Raw genomic sequence first — 23,002 nt, forward strand, 5'->3', positions numbered from 1 at the left:
TGCAAGAATGTTCTTTTGGTGCATTTGGGGTAAAATGGATAAATCCTTTGGCGCATTTGGGTTAAAATGTACAAATCTTTTGGAGCATTTGGGGTAAAATGTACAAATCTTAAGAAATTCTGAAGTGTTTTGTTTGAAATATTTATAGGAAATAATAAAGGCTTATGACTAGCCACTAAAATCGCAAATTTTTCACGATTACTTTTCTTTAATAATCCATTTTAAGGAATACAAACTTTGTGAAAATTTGCTTTGGGCTATTCCCCATCAAAATATAAAGAAATCTGCAACAAATATGTATACTTTTATGCCTTTTTTACTGATTTATGGCGATTTCGATTGGGAAAAAATGTGCAACATTCTCGAAATTGATTGCCAAATATGAAGGACATTGTTGGATCCTGTATCCCTCACAACATTATGAATTACCAATAACTTTGAAATTATACTATAATTTGAGAGAAAATACAATGAGGAAAAAAGTAGTGTAACACCACGGCAACATATTTTTTGCGAAACGAAAACGCCCTTAGTTTTCACTTTAGCGATTTAAGCGGCTAAACTCGAAGTTAATACTCACCTTAACATGTGAAAAAAAGTAATTATGTCTAACAAAATTTCTTTAATTAGTCGATAAATAAGTACTTATATTTGGGGTTTGGCGTGATGTCAGCGTTCAGTTAAAACTTTCTACAATTGCCTCATTTGTAAAATTAACCAAAATTGTTCCTAGTGGTTCACTGTTAATGTACATATTCACTTTATATGATAAAGGAACATTATCCTATTATAAATCAATTCATATCAACAAGGTAATAAAATATGAACTCTGTAATAATTTACTAATCATTTTTTATAGATTTTTTGTTAAACAGATTTGAAAATGAGACTGAGGCTACTAGAGACAGGGCTGGAGGAAGATCAGGAGGTATATGACATTGACGTAATATAATCATTTTTGACCATATTATTAAAAGATTTTTTTTACCAATTAGAAATGTCAATCTTAATCTTAATTATGTATTTTTCCTATTAATTGTTAATTGTTAATTTTTCTGATGTTCCTTTGTAAAGTGTAAAACACTAATTTTGTTTTGTTTCAATAGCGGTTTTAAGGTACTGTAAAATTATAATTCTAACCCTCCTAAAACAATTGAAAAGACGTATGAAATATTGTTTTTCAGTGATTTTTAATGGTTGTAAAAACCATCGATACACCGTATAACGATGTTATCATTTTGGGGCTGTCAAAGCGTTCGTTAAACCATCGGAAAAGCGTATAAAATATTGTTTTCATGACGTTTTGAAAACGTTGTTAAATACAATCGATACACCGTGGAATGATGTTATCATTTTGGGGTTGTAACAACGCTTTTTCCCACCGTGTATCAACCGTTCACAACGCTTTTACAACGCTTTTCCGATGGTTTTTTTCTGACTGGGCATTTTTGGGAGGACATTTTTGGAAGTGCTTTTAAAGTTGTGCCTTTGGAAGTACTTCCCATTTTATTTTTAGGAGACGAAATTATCTCGCGTGCTTTTGGAATGCCCATTGACTACGGCCGAAATGTTTGTCTGCCCAGTGCTTCAATAAAACCCGATAATTTTGCTTTTCGGAGAAACCCATATACGGTAACTGGCCACTTTCATGCAATCGAAACAACTCCTTGTCCTCTTTTCCAGTCGAACAGTTTCGGATAATTTCTGGTGTTGTTAACGTTTTTTTGAGCCACATTTAAATGCTCTAATGATAGCCACTTATGGTTTTCCACCCGCATATAAAGCAATCACACGTTTGAATTCCATCAAACTGTTTTTGTAAGCTTGTAAACAATAATTCTTTTTATCTAAATTTAACCCTCTGATAGTTTAAAATGCATATTAATGGTCACAAGACCAAAAAATAACCCATCAATCCATCATCATCAATTTTTATTTGCAGCAATTAGCCACTATGTAATTAGAAAAACTTGTACTTGTACATCAAGGCAATCGTAGATGTATGAGATTTTGTCATTATCATCAGCATAGTCGCCATTACCATCATCATTTGTCATTTTGCCTTGGATGGCCTTCAACAGACATACAATGCATAAGGACTTGTTGGTGATGCTGCACTTGTTCCATGCACAGGCATTTATTTTTTTTTGGGGGGTGGCTTTTCATTTGTTCACATAATGGTCCAATTAAAAGTTTCTTAAATGTTTGTGCATTGGATTGTGGTACACATGCTGGTGACATCGGACTGACTGTTCCAATAAGTTTTTCATGTAATATTTCCCGTATTACTTTACCTGGTTCCTGTCACGACCAGCAACATGGAAAGTTTATAACAATTTGTAGTACATTCGACTACGTTTTTCTGACATATCCTGGTTATAATGAATAGCAAAAAGCACACTCAAAAAAAACATAGTTTTTTATACCCTCCACCATAGGATGGGGGTATATTAACTTTGTCATTCCGTTTGTAACACATCGAAATATTGGTCTAAGACCCCATAAAGTATATACCCAGCAAAAAAGCGTCGCCAAAAAAGTAGTGAAAACGTTCTTTTTGGATCCGGAAGTGGTGCAAAATTGGCGCCGAAGCGATGATTTTAACATGGGTTTGTCATAGGACGAATGTCCACCATTTCAACAGCCGTTGCACTGAATTTGCATCACTTCTTAAGGTGTGATGCGAATCCAGTGATTTGGATGTGAATTAAGAAATTTTGTGATATTTTGACGAGTAAATAATTTTTAAATTTTTTTACGATTTTTAATGCATTATAACACTTGTCTGGAACGATGACATCAAATATTTTAAAAAATTCGCAATTTTTTCTAGAAAGGATTTAGCAGTTTTTTTCGGTAAAATTTAAACAATTTGCACTATTTTATTAATTTTTAATCTGTTTTTAACCCATTTGAAACAATAAAACTTTAAATTTCCCATTAAAAATGTGAAAAAAGCGAGTTATAAAAAATTGACTCAAATGAACTTCCTGTGCAGTAAAAATAAAGAACATCTTTGGGAGGACATTTTCGGAAGCGCTTTTAAAGTTGTGCCTTTGGAAGAACTTCCAAATTTTTTTGCTGGGTATATTCTGGGTCGTGGTGAAATTCTGAGTCGATCTGAGCATGTCCGTCCGTCCGTCTGTTGAAATCACGCTAACTTCCGAACGAAACAAGCTATCGACTTGAAACTTGGCACAAGTAGTTGTTATTGATGTAGGTCGGATGGTATTACAAATGGGCCATATCGGTCCACTTTTACGTATAGCCCCCATATAAACGGACCCCCAAATTTGGCTTCCGATTGCTCTAAGAGAAGCAAATTTCATCCGATCCAGCTGAAATTTGGTACATGGTGTTAGTATATGGTCTCTAACAACCACGCAAAAATTAGTCCACATCGGTCCATAATTACATATAGCCCTCATATAAACCGATCCCCCGATTTGACTTGCGGAGCCTCTAAGAGAAGCAAATTTCATCCGATCTGGCTGAAATTTGGTACATGGTGTTAGTATATGGTCTCTAACAACCATGCAAAAATTAGTCCACATCGGTCCATAATTACATATAGCCCTCATATAAACCGATCCCCCGATTTGACTTGCGGAGCCTCTAAGAGAGGCAAATTTCATCCGATCTGGTTAAAATATGGTATATGGTGTTAGTATATGGTCTCTAATGACCATGCAAAAATTGGTCCGCATCGGTCCATAATTATATATAGCCCCCATATAAACCGATCCCCAGATTTGACCTCCTGTGCCTTTTGGAGATGCAAAATTCATCCGATCTGGTTGAAATTTGGTACGTGGTGGTAGTATATGATATTTAACAACCATGCCAAAAGTGGTCCATATCAGTCCATAATCATATATAGCCCCCATATAAACCGATCCCCCGATTTGGCTTGCGGAGCCTCTAAGAGAGGCAAATTTCATCCGATCCGGCTGAAATTTGGTACGTGGTGTTAGTATATGGTCTCCAACAACCATGCAAAAATTGGTCCACATCGGTCCATAATTACATATAGCCCTCATATAAACCGATCCCCCGATTTGACTTGCGGAGCCTCTAAGAGAGGCAAATTTCATCCGATCTGGTTAAAATATGGTATATGGTGTTAGTATATGGTCTCTAATGACCATGCAAAAATTGGTCCACATCGGTCCATAGTTATATATAGCCCCCATATAAACCGATCCCCAGATTTGACCTCCTGTGCCTTTTGGAGATGCAAAATTCATCCGATCTGGTTGAAATTTGGTACGTGGTGGTAGTATATAATATTTAACAACCATGCCAAAAGTGGTCCATATCAGTCCATAATCATATATAGCCCCCATATAAACCGATCCCGAGATTTGGTTTTGGAGCCTCTTGGAGGAGCAAATTTCATCCGAGTTGAAATTTGGTACATTGTGCTCGTATATGGCCGTTAACAACCATGCCTAACTAGGTCCATATCGGTCTATTGTTATATATAGCCTTCAGATAAATCGATACCCAATCACACAAAAATTGGTCCATATCAAGTTCATAATTCTATATAGCCCCCATATAAGCGACCCCCATATTTCAATTTCCATGTCGATTCGTAATTATTTGTAGACTTACTTATAAAGGGTGATACTGTCAAAATTTGGTCAAGGGAAAACGCGTGTAAATCGGTGAAATCGACCTTGTCCACCATCTTCTCCGCAGAAAGCCAGTTTGCCTTGAACTGCTGCTCGTCCTTAGCAGTTTTTTTTTGGTCTTCTTTAGGTTCCGCTTGACAATAGCCCAGTATTTCTCAATTGGGCGAAGCTCTGGCGTGTTGGGAGGGTTCTTGTCCTTGGGAACCACCTGCACGTTGTTGGCGGCGTACCACTCCATGGCCTTTTTACCGTAATGGCAAGATGCCAAATCCGTCCAAAACAGTACGGAACAACCGTGTTTCTTCAGGAAAGGCAGCAGACGTTTATTCAAACACTCTTTCACGTAAATTTCTTGGTTGATAGTCCCGGAAGCTATGAAAAAGCTGCTTTTCAAGCCACAGGTACAGATGGCTTGCCAAACCAGATATTTCTTTGCGAACTTTGACAGTTTTATGTGCTTGAAAATATCTGCTACCTTTCCCCTTCCTTTTGCCGTATAAAACTCCTGTCCCGGAAGCTGCTTGTAGTCGGCTTTGACGTAGGTTTCGTCGTCCATTACCACGCAGTCAAAATTCGTCAGCTTCGTCGTGTACAGCCTCCGGGATCGCGCTTTGGACGTCGTATTTTGTTTATCATCGCGATTTGGAGTCACTACCTTCTTGTAAGTCCGGCTCGTTTTTTGGCTCGATGCACGGTTGTAGACGATACACCCAGCTTATTTGCGGCATCTCGGAGAGAGAGGTTAGGGTTTCGCTTGAAACTATCGGCAACTCTCTTTGTCGTCTCAGCGGCTTCCGGTTTTCGATTTCCCCCCGATCCAGACTTCCTGGCTGTCGACAAACGTTCCCCAAACACTTTAATTACATTTGTAACGGTTGATTTGGCAACTTTTAGCGATTTTGCCAGTTTTGCGTGCGAGTAGCTCGGATGCGCGAGCAAAATTTTGATACGCTGATCTTCTTGCTTGGACGGCATTTTGACAACTGAAGAGTGAATTCCAAAATCAAAATAGGAGCAACATTCTACACACACACACCTTCAAAATGAGGGGTGTTCAGGTTTTTTAAATGCAAAATTGAAAGAAATACGTCAAGTTTATATTGACCAAATTTTGACCGTATCACCCTTTACATAACTTTTTTGTCTAATATATACCACGTATGGACTAACTCACAATTAAGAAAACGATGTTAAGAAGTTTTAAGATACCACAACCCAAGTAATTCGATTGTGGATGACAGTCTTTCGTAGAAGTTTCTACGGAATCCATGGTGGAGGGTACGTAATATCCGGCCTGGCCTAACTTACGGCAGTATATACTTGTTTTTACGGATAAAATTTTTGAGACAAACGAAATTTCCCTTTAATGTAGAATATTTTCTGTAAGAAAGGCTTCAACGATTATCTCTAATATATTAAAGCCCAGACAAATATTTAGGCCGCAGATCATGAACATGCTAACAGGAAATAGCACCAACGCTCTCAGCTCGCATCACCCACGTATGGCTTAAAAAAGAGGTTCCTCGCTTCATTTCTACAGCACAATAACCTCCAAAATCTCCGGAACTCAATCTAGTGGAATTGTGTGCCTCGAGCATTTTGGAGAGTAAGGTTTACGTTAAAACATAACAAAGTGTCGATAATTTCAACAAACGAAATTTCCCTTTAATGTGGAATATTTTCTGTAAGAAAGGCTTCAACGATTATCTCTAATATTTTTTTATACCCTTTACCACTACTGTGGTACAGGGTATAATAAGTTTGTGCATTTGTATGTAACGCCAAGAAGGAAAAGTCTGAGACCCATCGTTTAGTATACCGATCGTCTTAGAATTAAATTCTGAGTCGATTTAGCGATGTCCGTCTGTCTGTCTGTCTGTCTGTCTGTTGATGTATTTTTGTGTGCAAAGTACAGCTCGCAGTTTTAGTCCGATTGTCCTAAAATTTGGAATGGGGTCCTGTTTCGGCTCAAAGACGAACCCTATTGATTTTGGAAAAAATCGGTTCAGATTTAGATATAGCTGCCATATATATTTTTCACCGATCTGGTCATAATTGGCGTGTATATCAACCGATCTTCCTCAAATTCCGTACATCCCAATATTTTATGAGTCTCGAAAAACTTGCAAAATATCATCCAAATCGGTTCAGATTTAGATATAGCTCCCATATATAGCTTTCGCCCGATTTACACTCCTTTGTCCACAGAGGCCAATTTTTTGCTCCGATTTAGTTGAAATTTTGCACAGGGAGTAGAATTAGCATTATAGCTATGCGTGTCAAATTTGGTGGAAATCGGTTCAGATTTAGATATAGCTCCCATATATAGCTTTCGCACGATTTACACTCATATGACCACAGAGGCCAATCTTTTACTCCGATTTAATTGAAATTTTGCACAGGGAGTAGAATGAGCATTGAAGCTATGCGTGCGAAATTTGGTTGAAATCGGTTCAGATTTAGATATATCTCCCATATAAAGCTTTCGCCCGATTTACACTCATATGACCACAGAGGCCAATTTTTAACTCCGATTTAGTTGAAATTTTGCACAGGGAGTAGAATTAGCATTGTAGCTATGCGTGCCAAATTTGGTTGAAATCGGTTCAGATTTAGATATAGCTCCCATATATATGTTTTTCTGATATCGACAAAAATGGTCAAAATACCAACATTTTCCTTGTAAAATCGTAAAAATGACTCTAATTTTCCTAAACTTCTAATACATATATATCGAGCGATAAATCATAAATAAACTTTTTCAAAGTTTCCTTAAAACTACTTCAGATTTAAACGTTTCCCATATTTTTTTACTAACATTGTGTTCCACCCCAGTCCATTAGCCGGCTTAAATTTTGAGTCTATATATTTGTAGAAGTCTATCAAATTCTGTCCAGATCGAGTGATATTTAAATGTATGTATTTGGGACAAACCTTTATATATAGCCCCCAACACTTTTGACGGATGTGATATGGTATCGAAAATTTAGATCTACAAAGTGGTGCAGGGTATAATATAGTCGGCCCCGCCCGACTTTAGACTTTCCTTACTGGTTTTTTATTTGTTATTAACGAAACTGTTTTAGCCTTAAAAACATATTTTTTTTTTGTAAAATTTCTTATCTCAGAAAAGAAAACTCTTTCAGTGCAATAACTAAGAAGGATTCCTTAGAAATTTCGATTAGACTTTGTCGCTGTATAAAAAAAAATATTTTATTTGTAATAGTATTTTGGGATATTCCTCAATTTGGCTTTACCTAAGTAATTTATTATCCATAAATCAAAAAAAAATGCTTATTCAAAAACAAACATCAACAGTTTAGTGACCTTTCCAATCCCCAGAGAAAACATCACTTCCATATTGTTTGGTTCACTGCAGGCCCTGTTGCTTTCTCAAATCATACAAGTTAACTTGTTTGCCTAGTTAGCTGTCTCCTCTCTCTCTTTTGCCAAGTGTGTGTACACTATTGTCTTTTGAATTCCTTTGTGATGAAAAGCATACAACTACAAAAAAAAAACAGACAAAAACAACGTTGCTCGATGACTTGCTTCCGTTTTCTCGTTCAGTATATTTCACACACAAGGTAAATACGAAGCAAACATTTCAACAACAGATCTCACCACAAACGGTGAGAGAGGGCATGAATGTATGTGTAAAAAGTGTATGCCATCCCCATTTGTCCCTTAAGGGACAAAGAGCAACATAGTAACATAAAGCCATTCACATTTCTAATATGCTTGGGGACTTGTTTTCTCTTTATCTCGTTGGCAAAAACACATCATCATCTTCTTCTTGTTCTTCTTCGTTTCTCTGCAGTTGACTACAAAGGGGACTACTGACTGTTGCATGCTCTTGTCGTTTTGCATTGCTTGGTATTTTGTTGTTGACAATTTTCAATTTACTTGCATGCAAGTGTGTAAAAGTACGAATATCATCCTTGAATACGTAAGACATTGTGTCTTGCATTTGCAGAATGGCATTATTGACAATTTTCTCTATGTTCTCACATTGACAATTTTCTCTATGCTCTCACACACCAACACACCTTTATTTGTAGAGAGATGACTATTTAAAATTTTCCCCCAGTAATTTTTTGCAGCATTGTTTACTGTTACTGGGTGTGTATATCGGTAATCACTCTACTGTTCAAGAAGTAAGGCCTTTTCGTTTTGACCTTAGGAACAATTCATATGGCTATAGAAATTCAATGGTAATTTAATTTAAATTTAAATTTCATAAAAGGAAAATATTTGAAATATGTCTGAGAATTTTAAATTAAAATTAAATAAATTAAATTATATAGAAATATTTGTACAAACGATAAAATTAAGTTTAAATGGATTAAATGGATTAAATTCTATCGTTTGTACAAATCTTTATTAAAGACAAGGGAAATTAAAAAAAAGATAATTTCTATCCAATAGGTTTAAATTAAATAAAATAAATTTATATGCGAGATTGAATTTAAATTAATCCCTTTAAACTAAATTTCATAACCATCTCATATAAAGTTACATTTAAGTAAGCATAACCAACAAAAGCCTCCTCACTCGCGTGTTTATTTGCATGTAATGATAACCATAGCAGCATCTGTATCTGAAACAACACCATTATGTAAACGAAACTCATTTTCGTCTGGGTGAATTTATTCAAGGATTTTTTTATGTAAAACCTTGATTAACAAAAAAAAAAAAACAAACAAACCAAATGACATTGGCAAATTAATTTCGATTTCACATTGATACTATGTTGGCTGGTTGTCTTCCTATGTTTTTACATTTACTTACTACTTGGCTTGGTTTGATGATTTCTTGATTGTGGACTGCTGTCTAAATAGTTGCAATTCTGTTTTTCCCCTTTCTTCTAGCTTGAATCTTTCGCTCTGTTGCATATTCAAGGATTCATAATGAATTTGTTGCGAAATTAAAATTCTTCGAAATACAAATGTGCGCAAAACAAAAAGCAAAAAAAAAATTCGGAAAGATGTTAAACCCAGTCCAGTCATTTGTTTTTGATAGTAATGCGAAAATTAATGTTAATTCGAAAATTATTGTGAATATATTCTGGAAAAGGAAATATTTTCTCGACCTTAAGCAAAAAGAATTCAGTACAGTAATAAAAAAATAATTATTTATTGGGATTTTTTTTGTGTAAAAAACATGAAAGGAAAGTCTAAAGTCGGGCGGGGCCGACTATATTATACCCTGCACCACTTTGTAGATCTAAATTTTCGATACCATATCAAATCCGTCAAATGTGTTGGGGGCTATATATAAAGGTTTGTCCCAAATACATACATTTAAATATCACTCGATCTGGACAGAATTTGATAGACTTTTACAAAATCTATAGACTCAAAATTTAAGTTGGCTAATGCACTAGGGTGGAACACAATTCTAGTAAAAAACAAGTAAGGAAAGTCTAAAGTAGGGCGGGGCCGACTATATTATACCCTGCACCACGGAAACTTCGCACAAATTTATTTATGATTTATCGCTCAATATATATGTAATAGAAGTTTAGGAAAATTAGAGTCATTTTTACAGCTTTTCGACCAAGCAGTGGCGATTTTACAAGGGAAAAGTTGGTATTTTGACCATTTTTGTCGAAATCAGAAAAACATATATATGGGAGCTATATTTAAATCTGAACCGATTTCAACCAAATTTAGCACGCATAGCTACAATGCTAATTGTACTCCCTGTGCAAAATTTCAACTAAATCGGAGTTAAAAATTGGCCTCTGTGGTCATATGAGTGTAAATCGGGCGAAAGCTATATATGGGAGATATATCTAAATCTGAACCGATTTCAACCAAATTTGGAACGCATAGCTACAATGCTAATTCTACTCCCTGTGCAAAATTTCAACTAAATCGGAGCAAAAAAATTGGCCTCTGTGGTCATATGAGTGTAAATCGGGCGAAAGCTATATATGGGAGATATATCTAAATCTGAACCGATTTCAACCAAATTTGGCACGCATAGCTACAATGCCTGTTCAAAATTTAAACTAAATCGGAGCAAAAAATTGGCCTCTGTGGTCATATGAGTGTATATCGGGCGAACGATATATATGGGAGCTATATCTAAATCTGAACCGATTTCAATAAAATTTGGCAAACTAGACTACACTGCTAATTGAACTCCTAGTGCAAAATTTCAAGCAAATTGGGGTAAAACTCTGGCTTCTGGGGCGTATTAGTCCATATCGGGCGAAAGATATATATGGGAGCTACATCTAAATCTGAACCGATTTCTTCCAAAATCAATAGGTATCTATTCTGAGCCAAAACACATACTTGTGCCAAATTTGAAGTCGATTGGACTAAAACTGCGACCTAGACCTTGATTACAAAAATGTGTTCACGGACGGACGGACAGACGGACATGGCTATATCGACTCAGGAGCCCACCCTGAGCATTTTTGCCAAAGACACCATGTGTCTATCTCGTCTCCTTCTGGGTGTTGCAAACATATGCACTAACTTATAATACCCTGTTCCACAGTGTGGAGCAGGGTATAAAAAATATGGGAAACATTTAAATCTGAAGCAATTTTAAGGAAACTTCGCAAATGTTTTTTTAAGATTTATCGCTCGATATATATGTATTAAAAGTTTAGGAAAATTAGAGTCATTTTTACAACTTTTAGACTAAGCAGTGGCGATTTAACAAGGAAAATGTTGGTATTTTGACCATTCTTGTCGAAATTAGAAAAACATATATATGGGAGCTATATCTAAATCTGATTTCGATTTCAATCAAATTTGGCACACATGACTATATTACTAATTGTACTCCTAGTGCAAAATTTTAACCAAATTGGGCCAAAACTCTGGCTTTTGGGGCCATATAAGTCCATATCGGGTGAAAAAAAAAATATGGAAGCTATATCTAAATCTGAACCGATTTCAATCAAATTTGGCACACATGACTATACTACCAATTGTACTCCTTGTGCAAAATTTCCAGCTAATCGGGATAAAACTCTGGCTTCTGGGTCCATATAAGTGCATATCGGGCGAAAGATATATATGGGAGCTATATCTAAATCTGAATCGATTTAAACCAAATTTAGCACGCATAGCTACAATGTTAAATTTACTCCCTGTGCAAAATTTCAACCAAATTGGGTCAAAACTCTGGCTTGTAGGACCATATTAGTCCATATCGGGCGAAATATATATGGGAGCTATATCTAAATCTGAACCGATTTCACACAAATTTTGCACACTTGACTATACGACTAAGTGTTATGTTTGTACAAAATTTCAAACAAATCGGTATAAAACTCTGGCTACTGGGTCCATATTAGTGCATATATGGGAGCTATATCTAAATCTGAACCGATTTCTTCCAAAATCAATAGGGTTCTATTCTGACCCAAATTAGGAACATGTGCCAAATTTGAAGGCGATTGGACTTAAACTGCGACCTAGACTTTGATCACAAAAATGTGTTCACAGACAGACGGACGGACGGACAGACGGACATGGTTATATCGACTCAGGGACCAACCCTGAGCATTATTGCCAAAGACACCATGTGTCTATCTCGTCTCCTTCTGGGTGTTACAAACATATGCACTAACTTATAATACCCTGTTCCACAGTGTGGCGCAGGGTATAAATATGGGAAACATTTAAATCTGAAGAAACTTTAAGGAAATTTCGCAAAAGTTTATTTATGATTTATCGCTCGATATAAATGTATTAGAATTTTAGGAAAATTAGAGTCATTTTTACAACTTTTCGACTAAGCAGTGGCGATTTTACAAGGAAAATGTTGGTATTTTGACCATTTTTGTCGAAATCAGAAAAAATATATATGGGAGCTATATGTAAATCTGAACCGATTTCAACCAAATTTGGCACGCGTAGCTAAAAATTTCAACTAAATCGGAGTTAAAATTTGGCATCTGTAGTCATATGTGTGTAAATCGGGCGAAAACTATATATGGGAGCTATATATAAATCTGAACCGAGTTCAACCAAATTTGGCACACATAGCTACAATGCTTATTCTACTCCCTATGCAAAATTTCAATTAAATCGTAGTAAACGATTGGCCAGTGTGGACATATGAGTGTAAATCGGGCGAACGATATATATGGGAGCTACATCTAAATCTGAACCGATTTCAATCGAATTTTGCACACTTAACTGCACTACTAATTGCACTCCTAGTGCAAAATTACAAACAAATTGGGCCAAAACTCTGGCTTCTAGGACCATATTAGTCCATATCGGGCGAAAGATATATATGGGAGCTATATCTATATCGGAATCGATTTCAACCAAATTTGGCGCGCATAGCTTCAATGCAAAATCTACTCCCGGTGCAAAATTTCAACCAAATTCGGCCAAAAATCTGGCTTCTGGGGCCATATAAGTCCATATCGGGCGAAAGATATATATGGGAGCTATATCTAAATCTGAATCGATTTCAATCAAATTTTGCACACTTGACTATATGACTAAGTGTTATGTTTGTACAAAATTTCAAGCAAATCGGTATAAAACTCTGGCTGCTGGGTCCATATTAGTGCATATCGGGCGAAAGATATATATATGGGAGCTATATCTAAATATGAACCGATTTCTTCCAAAATCAATAGGGTTCTATTCTGACCCAAATTAGGAACATGTGCCAAATTTGAAGGCGATTGGACTTAAATTGCGACCTAGACTTTGATCACAAAAATGTGTTCACAGACAGACGGACGGACGGACGGACAGACGGACATGGTTATATCGACTCAGGGACCCACCCTGAGCATTATTGCCAAAGACACCATGTGTCTACCTCGTCTCCTTCTGGGTGTTACAAACATATGCACTAACTTATAATACCCTGTTCCACAGTGTGGCGCAGGGTATAAATATGGGAAACATTTAAATCTGAAGAAACTTTAAGGAAATTTCGCAAAAGTTTATTTATGATTTATCGCTCGATATAAATGTATTAGAATTTTAGGAAAATTAGAGTCATTTTTACAACTTTTCGACTAAGCAGTGGCGATTTTACAAGGAAAATGTTGGTATTTTGACCATTTTTGTCGAAATCAGAAAAAATATATATGGGAGCTATATGTAAATCTGAACCGATTTCAACCAAATTTGGCACGCGTAGCTAAAAATTTCAACTAAATCGGAGTTAAAATTTGGCATCTGTAGTCATATGTGTGTAAATCGGGCGAAAACTATATATGGGAGCTATATATAAATCTGAACCGAGTTCAACCAAATTTGGCACACATAGCTACAATGCTTATTCTACTCCCTATGCAAAATTTCAATTAAATCGTAGTGAACGATTGGCCAGTGTGGACATATGAGTGTAAATCGGGCGAACGATATATATGGGAGCTACATCTAAATCTGAACCGATTTCAATCGAATTTTGCACACTTAACTGCACTACTAATTGCACTCCTAGTGCAAAATTACAAACAAATTGGGCCAAAACTCTGGCTTCTAGGACCATATTAGTCCATATCGGGCGAAAGATATATATGGGAGCTATATCTATATCGGAATCGATTTCAACCAAATTTGGCGCGCATAGCTTCAATGCAAAATCTACTCCCGGTGCAAAATTTCAACCAAATTCGGCCAAAAATCTGGCTTCTGGGGCCATATAAGTCCATATCGGGCGAAAGATATATATGGGAGCTATATCTAAATCTGAATCGATTTCAATCAAATTTTGCACACTTGACTATATGACTAAGTGTTATGTTTGTACAAAATTTCAAGCAAATCGGTATAAAACTCTGGCTGCTGGGTCCATATTAGTGCATATCGGGCGAAAGATATATATATGGGAGCTATATCTAAATATGAACCGATTTCTTCCAAAATCAATAGGGTTCTATTCTGACCCAAATTAGGAACATGTGCCAAATTTGAAGGCGATTGGACTTAAATTGCGACCTAGACTTTGGTCACAAAAATGTGTTCACAGACAGACGGACGGACGGACAGACGGACATGGTTATATCGACTCAGGGACCCACCCTGAGCATTATTGCCAAAGACACCATGTGTCTACCTCGTCTCCTTCTGGGTGTTACAAACATATGCACTAACTTATAATACCCTGTTCCACAGTGTGGCGCAGGGTATAAAAAGTATGTATGGAAAGCCATCATTAGATTGATACTTTCTACTGCCATTTTCTTTCTTATATTATTTATGGGGCCTAATACAAACCTGAGAATAAATTTACACGTATTTGCAGTTTAAAAATACTTTAAGTAAAAGTACGTACCACATTTCTGCTTACTTATGATGCGAGTAAATAAGAGTGACGTTTCAACTCGTAACAAGGAGTAAATATCAAACCAATGCAAAACTCTACGCACGCACAAAGAAGAAATATAATAAACCAAAGAATGTTTTAAGATAAAAATGTTATTTTTATTTATTTATTTATTATTATTATTTTTTTTTTAATGAAATGAAAATGTTGTTGTCTCGGCAAAAATTATACATGGTTGTCGAAATGAGATACATAATTTTCAAGAAAATAAAAGGGTTGCAACATGTTCACCGTCCAAAAATATCATTTTGCTTTTGACATTTTAGAGTGATCATATTCCTTCTCTGGGTGCGTGTTTTCCCACTTATCTCTCCCTCTCTCTTTCTCTCTCCAACTATCTATCTAATTGTGTGACGTAGACTGTTAGCATATAATTTCAATGTTCTTTGTGTTTCATAATGAATGGTGTAGTTATGAATATTGCAAAGGGACAGTTACGGGTCTGTGTGATGCATGTGTAAAAAGAGATGGCATTTTATTAAATATATTTAAGAGACCTTACCTCTCGTAACAGTATGGGAATATTTTGCATTCGAAAGCTCTTACAAATGTGTGAATCAGAAAACACTAAAATGAAATCGCTATAATCGTTCATCAATAGTAGTGTTGTCATCACTTATACATTTCAGCTCTGGTGAGGGTTTTTGTTGACACATTTGAATGAACTACGGTCGGTTGTGATCAAAACTAAAAACAAACACAAACACACAACACAGGTACTGCTCCTCCCAGAATTGTTATTGTGTGTTCTACTAATGGTGAGTTAGTATTTCTGTGGTTTCAATGATACCGTTTGTTTTTGCGGATAGCAACGGATGGACAACAAAATTACACTTCTCTGCAATGCAAACTGTATTACACTAACAGGCCTATGTTGCGAATACGTGACAATGAATCTTTACAGCATCTCACATACGCACCATGGAACGGCAAACATTCCATTTGAAATTGAATTGTGGAGATTACAAAAATGTTTATCTTCCAAAGCTTTAAATTCTAGTAAAAAAACTAATTTACATTAAAACAAGTAAGGAAAGTCTAAAGTCGGGCGGGGCCGACTATATTATACCCTGCACCACTCTGTAGATCTAAATTTTCGATACCATATCACATCCGTCAAATGTGTTGGGTGGCTATATATAAAGGTTTGTCCCAAATACATACATTTAAATATCACGCGATCTGGACAGAATTTGATAGACTTCTACAAAATCTATAGACTCAAAATTTAAGTCGGCTAATGCACTAGGGTGGAACACAATGTTAGTTAAAAAATATGGGAAACATTTAAATCTGAAGCAATTTTAAGGAAACTTCGCAAACATTTATTTATGATTTATCGCTCAATATATATGTAATAGAAGTTTATGAAAATTAGAGTCATTTTTACAGCTTTTCGACTAAGCAGTGGCGATTTTACAAGGGAAATGTTGGTATTTTGACCATTTTTGTCGAAATCAGAAAAACATATATATGGGAGCTATATCTAAATCTGAACCGATTTCAACCAAATTTGGAACGCATAGCTGCAATGCTAATTCTACTCCCTGTGCAAAATTTCAACTAAATCGGAGCAAAAAATTGGCCTCTGTGGTCATATGAGTGTAAATCGGGCGAAAGCTATATATGGGAGCTATATCTAAATCTGAACCGATTTCAACCAAATTTGGCACGCATAGCTGCAATGCTAATTCTACTCCCTGTGCAAAATTTCAACTAAATCGGAGCAAAAAATTGGCCTCTGTGGTCATATGAGTGTAAATCGGGCGAAAGCTATATATGGGAGCTATATCTAAATCTGAACCGATTTCAACCAAATTTAGCACGCATAGCTACAATGCTAATTCTACTCCCTGTGCAAAATTTCAACTAAATCGGAGCAAAAAATTGGCCTCTGTGGTCATATGAGTGTAAATCGGGCGAAAGCTATATATGGGAGCTATATCTAAATCTGAACCGATTTCAATAAAATTTGGCACACTAGACTACACTACTAATTGAACTCCTAATGCAAAATTTCAACCAAATTGGGATAATACTCAGGCTTCTAGGGCCGTATAAGTGCATATCGGGCGAAAAATATATATGGGAGCTATATCTAAATCTGAACCGATTTCTTCCAAAATCAATAGGGTTCTATTTTGACCCAAAACACATACTTGTGCCAAATACGAAGTCAATTGGGCTTAAATTACTACCTAATGCCTTGGTTACAAAAATGTGTTCACGGACAGACGGACATGGCTATATCGACTCAGGAGCCCGAATTAAATTTAAATAAACTAAATTATATGTTCGATTAATTGGAAATAATTTTGCATTAAATCTTTAGTGTTCACAGATTTTTTCCAACCCTTCCCAATGGCAAAAATTCACGCTGTCTGATATATGAGCTTTGGCCCGTGCGAAGTTGTCACTGTTTTTATTTGTTAAATATAACAAATTTGATAAGAAAAATCAATTAGAACAAAAAGGTTTGAATGCCCTCACTATGGAAGTAGGTTCCTAAAATTGATTAGATAAAATGTATTTTGTGTTTGCTTTGACTTTTCAAAAATTCCAAAAAGTTTTGTCAAATTCCCGATTTCACACACAGACTATAAAGTATTTTTTGGTCAGTGGCCAGTAACCATAAAAGTCCAAAGTATCTTGAATAATAAATAATGCTAATGATTATTTCCTAATATAAGCTAATGTCGGAATAGTGATATATTTGCAAAAAATTGCAGATTTATTTCATCGGCTTATCAAAAGAACAACCACTATAAAATTCCAATCTAATCCAATGGCTCTCCAAAACAGGGCACATTATAAAAGTAATAATTAATTGTTGCCAATTCAATATAAAGGCGATTAGAAAGATAATTTTCTAAGGAATTCCATATAGTGTTTTTGGAAACATAATATTATGACCTATAAAATAAAAAAATTAAGTGGATTTCTTTAATTAATGCATAATTTATTCATTACTAGTTAAATGCATAACCCTAATATCACAATTGCCACACGAGCCAAAAAAATCTACCAGAAAGTGAAGAACTTTTTATCCAAAAAAAAAAAAAACTACCAAATAAAATATTACTTTTTGTTGTTATTATGAACAAATGCTTCTTCAAAAGAAATGTTTAATTATTATTTTGTTTTTGTTTTTTTTTTAGAAATTTATTTCTTATTTTTTGATCATCCCTTGAATTGCAAAGGTGTCGATGTTTATTTCTATAGAAGTTTTTGTCAAAATTTTATTTCCATAGAAAATTTTGTCAAAACTTTATTTCTATAAAAAATTTTGTCGAAATTTTATTTCGATAGAAAAATTTGTCAACATTTTATTTCTATAGAAAATTGTTTTCAAAATTTTATTTCTATCGATTTTGTTTTTTCAAAATTTGATTTCTATAGAAATTTTTTTTTTTCACAATTTTACTTCTATAGAAAATTTACAATTTTGACAAAATTTTCCTTTTATAGAAATAAAATAGTCAAAATTTTATTTCTTTAAAAACTTTTGTCATTTTTTTTTTCCATGGAAAAAATTTTCAAAATTTTATTTCTATAAATTTTTTTTTTTCAAAAAACATCTTATTTCTATACAGAATTTTGTCAAAAGTTTATTTCTATAGAAAATTTTATTAAAGTTAATTTCTATAGACAATTTTATTTCTATAGAAAATATGTGTAAAAAAAAATCTATAGAAACTTTTGTCAAAATTTTATTTCTATAGAAACTTTTGTCAAAATTTTATTTCTATAGAAAATTTTGTCTAAAGTGTATAACTATAGCAAATTTTGCCAAAATTTTATTTCTTTAAAAACTTTTGTCAAAATTGTATTTCTATAGAAAATTTTGTCAAAATTTTATTTCTATAGAAAATTTTGTCAAAATCTTATTTCTATAGAAAATTTTGTCAAAATTTTATTTCTGTAGAAAATTTTGTCTAAAGTGTATAACTATAGCAAATTTTGCCAAAATTTTATTTCTGTAAAAACTTTTGTCAAAATTGTATTTCTATAGAAAATTTTGTCAAAATTTTATTTCTATAGAAAATTTTGTCAACATCTTATTTCTATAGAAAATTTTGTCAAAATTTTATTTCTATAGAAAATTTTGCCAAAATTTTATTTCTATAGAAAATTTTGCCAAAATTTTATTTCTATAGAAAATTTTGCCAAATTTTATTTCTATAGAAAATTTTGCCAAAATTTTTTTTCTACAGAAAATATACAGAAAAAATATCAGCCAAATCGGTTCAGATTTAGATATAGCTCCCATATGTAGCTTTCGCCCGATTTACACTCATTTGCCCACAGAGGCCAATTTTTTGCTCCGATTTAGTTGAAATTTTGCACAGGGAGTAGAATTAGCATTGTAACTATGCGTGCCAAATTTGGTTGAGATCGGTTCCGATTTGGATATAGCTCCCATATATATGTTTTTCTGATTTCGACAAAAATGGTCAAAATACCAACATTTTCCTTGTTAAATCGCCACTGCTTAGTCGAAAAGTTGTAAAAATGACTCTAGTTTTCCTAAACTTCTAATACATATATATCGAGCGATATATCATAAATAAACTTTTGCGAAGTTTCCTTAAAATTGCTTCAGATTTAAATGTTTCCCATATTTATACCCTGCTCCACACTGTGGAACAGGGTATTATAAGTTAGTGCATATGTTTGCAACACCCAGAAGGAGACGAGATAGACACATTGTGTCTTTGGCAAAAATGCTCAGGGTGGGCTCATGAGTCGATATAGCGATGTCCGTCTGTCCGTCTGTCCGTGAACACATTTTTGTAATCAAAGTCTAGGTCGCAGTTTTAGTCCAATCGACTTCAAATTTGGCACAAGTATGTGTTTTGGCTCAGAATAGATACCTATTGATTTTGGAAGAAATCGGTTCAGATTTAGATATAGCTCCCATATATATATTTCGCCCGATATGGACTTATATGGCCCCAGAAGCCACAGTTTTACCCTAATTTACTTAAAAGTTTGCACAAGAAGAACAATTAGTACTATAGTTAAGTGTGTCAAATTTTATTAAAATCGGTTCAGATTTAGATATAGCTCCCATATATATCTTTCGCCCGATATGGACTAATACGGTCCCAGAAGCCAGAGTTTTACCCCAATTTGATTGAAATTTTGCACAGGAAGTAGAATTGGCATTGTTGCTATGCGTGCCAAATTTAGTTGAAATCGGTTCAGATTTAGATATAGCTCCCATATATAGCTTTCGCCCGATTTACACTCATATGACCACAGAGGCCAATTTTTTGCTCCGATTTAGGTGAAATTTTGCACAGGAAGTAGAATTAGCATTGTAGCTATGCGTGCCAAATTTGGTTGAAATCGGATCAGATTTAGATATAGCTCCCATATATAGCTTTCGCCCGAGTTACACTCATATGACCACAGAGGCCAATTTTTTGCTCCGATTTAGTTGAAACTTTGCACAGGGAGTAGAATTGGCATTGTAGCTATGCGTGCCAAATTTGGTTGAAATCGGTTCAGATTTAGATATAGCTCCCATATATAGCTTTCGCCCGATTTACACTCATATGACCACAGAGGCCAATTTTTTGCTCCGATTTAGTTGAAATTTTTCACAGGGAGTAGAATTGGCATTGTTGCTATGCGTGCCAAATTTGGTTGAAATCGATTCAGATTTAGAAATAGCTCCCATATATATGTTTTTCTGATTTCGACAAAAATGGTCAAAATACCAACATTTTCCTTGTAAAATCGCCACTGCTTAGTCAAAAAGTTCTAAAAATGACTCTAATTTTCCTAAACTTCTAATACATATATATCGAGCGATAAATCATAAATAAACTTTAGCGAAGTTTCATTAAAATTGCTTCAGATTTAAATGTTTCCCATATTTTTTTACTAACATTGTGTTCCACCCTAGTACATTAGCCGACTTAAATTTTGAGTCTAAAGATTTTTAGAAGTCTATCATATTCTTCCAGATCGAGTGATATTTAAATGTATGTATTTGGGACAAACATTTATATATAGCACCCAACACATTTGACGGATATGATATGGTATCGAAATTTAGATCTACAAAGTGGTGCAGGGTATAATATAGTCGGCCCCGCCCTACTTTAGACTTTCCTTACTTGTTTTTTAATAAAATTGTGTTCCACCCTAGTGCATTAGCCAACTTAACTTTTGAGTCTATAGATTTTGTAAAAGTCTATCAAATTCTGTCCAGATCGAGTGATATTTAAATGTATGTATTTGGGACAAACCATTATATATAGCCCTCAACACATTTGACGGATGTGATGTGGTATCGAAAATTTAGATCTACAAAGTGGTGCAGGGTACAATATAGTCGGCCCCGCCCGACTTTAGATTTTCCTTACTTGTTATTTATTAAATTTCGGCCATACTATCAAAGTGCATTGTAAGTAGCATCTTTCCCTTTTTGCTGCAATCGAAAATCGTTAAAACATTTTAAATTCAACACACTTACAATTCAAGGGATATTTCCACACCAAAAAAAAAATGTCGCTAATAGTATCGTACTATTGAAATAAAGTGCTAAAATAAAAAAAATAAAAACATTTCGTTTGAAGAAAAAATATTTTTTTTCAAATAAGATATTTTTTTCAAAATAAGAGTTTTTTTAAATTTGGTAGATTTCTGGTAAAATTTCCTTCAAATTTTGGTAGATTATTTTTGGCACGAGTGGTAACCGAGCATGAGAGCCATTAGAATTAAACAAAAAATAATTGTATTTTTAATTTCACCATTGGAAGTGAAAGTAAGAAATATTTGTTGGGAAAAAAAGAGCCGATAAATCTACTGTTTGCTTTGCATAGAATTTCTATTACCGACTGGTCCTCGTGGTATTTGACCAGTCAAAGACCTATGAAATAAAATTATGTTACACGTCCTCTATGATTTACACTTGATAGAATGTTTGTCTGGGTTTGCTTGTAGAAGCACGCACTGTCAGTGTTGCCAGTATTGGGGATTTTCCCCCAAATTGGGGATAATTTTTCGTGAATGGGGACGAAATTTTTGAGTTGGAGACTTGGTGGGGAATTTTCATAAATTTGGGGATTTTTTCGAGAAACCGGTTTAATGTTTTTAACAAAATTTTATTCTTGAAGAAATTTTTTCAAAATTTTATTCTTGAAGGAATTTTTTCAAAATTTTATTTTTATAGAAGGTTTTTCGAAATTGTATTTTTATAGAAGTTTTTTTTTAAATTGTATTTTTATAGAAGATTTTTTCAAAATTTTATTTTTATAGAAGGTTTTTTCAAAATTTTATTTTTATAGAAGATTTTTTCAAAATTGTATTTTTATACAAGATTTTTTGGGGATTTTTTCGAGAAATCGGTTTAATGTTTTTTAACAAAATTTTATTTTTATAGAAAATTTTGTCAAAATTTTATTCTTGAAGAAATTTTTTCAAAATTTTGTTTTTATAGAAGATTTTTTCAAAATTTTATTTTTATAGAAGGATTTTTCAGAATTTTATTTTTATAGAAGATTTTTTCAAAATTGTATTTTTATAGAAGATTTTTTCAAAATTGGTTTTATCAAAATTTTATTTCTATTTTGCCAAAACTTTATTTCTATAGAAAATTTTGTCAAAGTTTTGTTTGTTTTGTCAAAATGTTATTTCTACATAGATTTTTTTTCCAAAAACAACAATTTTTGGGGATTTTTGTGAGCAATTTAAATTTAAATTGGGGATTTTTGGGGACTAAAACATCATAATTTGGGGACAAGAGCCAGACAAATACTGGCAACACTGCGCACTGTATGTGTGTGTATATTTAGCTGTTGCTTTTCATTTTAGCCTAAAAGTATGCAACAAAATTATTATTTATTGCTGAAATAAATATTAATGATAAGACACAGTGTTTTGGCTGTCATATGCAGCAATTAACTAAAATAATTCATTTATTTCATTAGAAAACACGTACAAATGTTTGATTTTCTATTGATCCGCCCTCGTTGTCTTCTTTTTCGTCATATAAACTAAATAAACTGATGGCATTGTTTTAGTTA

General features: G+C 34.1%; 1 protein-coding gene across 7 annotated transcripts in view; it reads left to right on the forward strand.

The window, feature by feature from the left end:
- Eip63F-1 (Ecdysone-induced protein 63F 1) overlaps positions 1–23,002 on the forward strand; it is a 223,752-nt gene that overhangs the window by 125,347 nt on the left and 75,403 nt on the right. The gene's annotated exons all lie outside the window — the stretch shown is intronic.

Source organism: Haematobia irritans, chromosome 4 (genome assembly GCF_050003625.1).
Source record: "Haematobia irritans isolate KBUSLIRL chromosome 4, ASM5000362v1, whole genome shotgun sequence".
Taxonomy (NCBI): Eukaryota; Metazoa; Arthropoda; class Insecta; order Diptera; family Muscidae; genus Haematobia; species Haematobia irritans.